Here is a 4,404-nt window from a genome sequence, read left to right as displayed (position 1 = left end):
ACACACATGGTAGACAGAGAGAACAGACTCCCTCAGGTCATCCTCTGGCCTCCACATGTGTGGTCTTGGGGAATGCCTAACCGCGTATACACACACAAGATAAACACATTAAAACTGTAGCTTAAAAAAAGTTAAAAACGATCTCCAGTGTTATAATTTTCTTACTTCCCATTAAAACTCTTGACAAGTTTCTGTTTGACTAGGAATATACAGATTCAACTCACGATGTGATAAAACATAAAAATACTATCTACCATAATAGAGATACATATGGGTGTATGAACATCCTGACTCTGTAGTTGCAAATGTAGCCCTGATTGTCTTCTTTAAAATGGTATGTATGTATGTATGTATGTATGTATGTATGTATGTATGTATGTATGTGTGGTGGTTTGAATACACTTGGCTCAGCGAGTAGCACTATTAGGAGGTGTGGCCTTGTTGGAGGAAGTGCGTCACTGTGGAGGTGGGCTTTGAGGCTCCTATGCCCAGTCTCTGCCCAATGGGGAGTGAGAGCCTCCTCCTGGCTGCCTGAGAAAGAGAGTCTCCTTCTGCTGCCTTTGGATCTAGATGTAGAACTTTCAGCTCCTCCAGCACCGTGTCTGCCTGCATGCTGCCATGCTTCCCCCAATGTTGACAATGGACTGAACCTCTGCAACTGTAAGCCAGCCCCCATTAAATGTTTGCCTTTATAAGAGTTGCCTTGGTCATGGTCTCCCTTCACAGCAGTAAGACTCTAAGACAGGTAGTGTGTGTGTGTGTGTTTGTGTGTGTGAGTTCTCATAAAAACAGGATTCTATATAGACCTGACCTCAAATTTCTGATCCTCCTGCATCCACCCTGGAGTGTTAACATTATAAACGTGGGTTAGCTCATCTGTTTTTATACAGGGCTGGGGACTGAACCCAGGGATTCCTGCATGCTAAGCAAGTATCTACCAACTAAGCCCCACCTTGGAGCTGAGGCCTTCATGGTGTTGCTGCTCTCTGCAACATCTCTTTCTCTCCTCAGCCATTCTAGCACTTCGACCTCTTGGGCCCACATTTATTCTCTCTCTGTCTGTCCCTCAGGTAACAAGGTCTGTTTGTTTTGTTCTTTTGACAGGCACAGGTAATCTAACTATGCCCTCCACTGCCTTGTGCATCACACTAAGATGAATTGTGTGTGTCTTGGCATGTATTGGTTCCTGTAGTGTTTGAGGGACAGTTGACCTAGAGAAGCACAATCATGGCTGAAGCACTTCATCTAAGAGAACTTACCTTTATAGCATTCCTTCTACGTATTCAGTATATACATATATCTGGGACATATATAGTCAGAAAAATAACAAAACTGAAAAATAGAACCTTATTTAATTCAATTTCCCACAAAATATTTCTCGTTGTCTGAATAAGAAGAGAAGATTTTCTATAATTCTTAGGGTTCACAGTTTACAGTTGGAACTACTTGTGGCGTTTCGTTGACCTTGAAAAGGGAGCAGCAGGTAAGTTTAGCGGCTTTCCATTTCCGTGGGTTCTCCATACTTGGACCCCATCAGCCAAATGCTCTTTAACAGTATTCTGAAAACATTTCATATACACTGAACAACCGTAGACCTAGTCTCTCATCTCTATTCCCTTATTGATGCTTTATAGCAATTATTTCTTATTTAAAATGCATACATATATTCACTTAAAATGTATTTTTTAAGGTAATGCAAGTAGTCTAAGCCTGAAGTGTAGGAATGGTTCTCATGGAAACACAGCATCATTTTACCCAAGGGCTTGAGCATCTGTAAGCTTTGCATCTGTGGTGTTTCAAGGGCTGGTCCCCTACTGACACAGAAGGCCATCTATATGCTATACAAACCAAGCCTGTCAGTTTTTTTCCATCTTGATTTGAATTGAAATTCCTCCTTTAGCTGTGGATTCATTCTGAAGTAATTCATGCACAGCTTGGACAAATGTAAGGCAATAGATACCTGATGACAGGGCCTTCGAGGCTTCTATGTTTTATACATGATAACATGGAGGCAGGATTTTAGATTCAGTTGTTATGTTTTGAGATGACAATAATTCAGAGGCTAGAGTGATGGCTCAGCAGTTAAAAGTGGCTTCTGATCTTGGAGAGGACCTGAATTCAGGTCCCATGTGGGGACTCATAACTGCTTCTTCCAGCTCCAGGGATTCTGACGCCTTCTTCTTGCCTCTGTAGGCAACGCATGTACATTAATGTTACCATCATCATGTAATTAATACTGCTAACAGCCTTCCCTTTGTTTTCCATAGCAAGGAATACTTTTTGTGATGGCCTTATGTGGTAGGAGTATGTGGAAAGTGTATGGCACTTGACTGCATTACTTACTGAAAGGCAATATTTATAGAACATAATTCAGTGAACTTCCAAAGCTTTTTGTTAACAATGAGCTTTCTCTTTGAAAAAAAAATACCTTGTATTTACTTATAAATCTATTTAAAAATCTACTTGATTAAATATAGCATATCTATCTATCTATCTATCTATCTATCTATCTATCTATCTATCTATCTATCTATCCTGGTGGTTGTTTGCTTCCAAGGCCTGTCAAATCAAGAAGTGCCAACTCCTTCCTATGTTAAAATAATAATTACAATTTCACCCATCCACGGTGCCAGCCAACACAGGCAGAGACACTAGGGAGTAGCAGAGAGTGGGGCAGTGTGGGAGGAACCAGATGATAATGAGACCCAGCATGCCAGATGTTTGAATTATTCAGGAAATTAAAAATGTGGATTTCTTCCTCAAATATTGGAGAATTCTCAAATTTAAATGCTAGACAGTAATTTTTTTTAAAGTAAACAATGGGCAGCCAAGAAGTGACAGTGGCTTACGTGTACAGTGTCTGTGGGCTAGAGGTGGCTTGTATAATCGACTCACTGCCTCTGATCCGTGTTACGTAGCGAAGATCATGTACCTACGGGATCCCAGGTTACAGAATGTGTTTTGGTGTTGAATTAGCTTTTAGTTAGAGAATAAGGGACTCCTGCTTTCTCTTTATTATTATTTTTTCAATTTTAATTTTTTTTTGTTTTTTTGAGACAGGGTTTCTCTGTGTAGTCCTGGCTGTCTTGGAACTCACTCGATAGACCAGGCTGGCCTCGAACTCAGAAATCCGCCTGCCTCTGATTCTCAAGTGCTGGGATTAAAGGCGTGCGCTACCACCGCCTGGCTGCTGCTTTCTCTTTAGCTGTAAAGAAATCATTGAAGTTTTATTAGTGAGAACATACACTAATGCTAACTTAGTAGATCTATCTGCCGTAGAGCGTTTGACCAAGCCCCGCAATCAAATTTTAGTATTTAACTGATTACCGTTCCACATGACAGTTATTTGGATGTGAATATAATGTTAGCATTTTATTGGACAAATCTGTGACTTTTTACTAGCAGCTCAGTCCATTGGCAAATTGTCCCCTAGCACAGTGTTAGAAGCTATAAGAACCACTCATTGGAGGGCATTGTTCCGTATCCCAGTGATTATTGCTATTCTTTTAGCTGAAGCTCATTTTCCACACAGTTCATGCAGTTAAGTTCAGTGACTGTATTTCCATCAGCTTATCCCATATCAGGGAGTTTATTTCTCTTGTGTCCTTTCGATGTGTCTGTCATCCCTGCTCATCTGATAGCCACGAATCTCATTTCTACCAGGTGGAGGTTAATTTTGCCTACTCCGGAATTCCACACAAACATACATATAATCACTTACATTGCCTTTGTAAATGCCTCTTGCTTCTTTGACTTGGCTTTGTGTGCGTGCGAGTTCCCACATTACTTTGGTAACCGTGTTTACTCATGATTATCCGAATTCGCTGAACTGCTTGAGAAGTATCACGTTGTGTGAGCAGAACACAAGGGCATATACATCCATCCCCTTTGTGAGAGACACTTTTATTTATTCTTTTTTTGTTCTTGTCCATTAAGACCCAGGCTGGTAAAAATATCTGCGTAGAAAATGTTTGCACGAATACCGTGCTTTTACCTCCTGTCAATCTACAGAGTGAATTTGCTACTTACCAGGAGTGTAGTTTTAACCTTGCATTGGATGAACCATTAAGCTACTTCGTTTTTTTATTCCATCATCAATATATGGAAATCTGGTTTTTCCCTTTCCCTGGTTGACACTATTGCCAGTCCTTAACTCTAGCCCTGTGCCAGGTACAAGACGTATCTCACAGGGTCACTAACTTACACTTTACTGAGGATGATTAGCCTTGACTATTTCTCACAAGCTAACTAACAATTTTGCATGTGTGTTTATGGTGTATGTTAAGCTGGTTAATCCATTCTTATGTCTTCTTCTTCCTTTTCTTATGTCTTTTTCTTCTTATGTCTTCTTATGTTGTCTTCTTCTTCTTCTTCTTCTTCTTCTTCTTCTTCTTCTTCTTCTTC

Source organism: Grammomys surdaster, unplaced genomic scaffold (genome assembly GCF_004785775.1).
Source record: "Grammomys surdaster isolate TR1022 unplaced genomic scaffold, NIH_TR_1.0 367, whole genome shotgun sequence".
In the NCBI taxonomy this organism is placed as follows: Eukaryota; Metazoa; Chordata; class Mammalia; order Rodentia; family Muridae; genus Grammomys; species Grammomys surdaster.
This window is presented reverse-complemented; position numbering follows the sequence as displayed.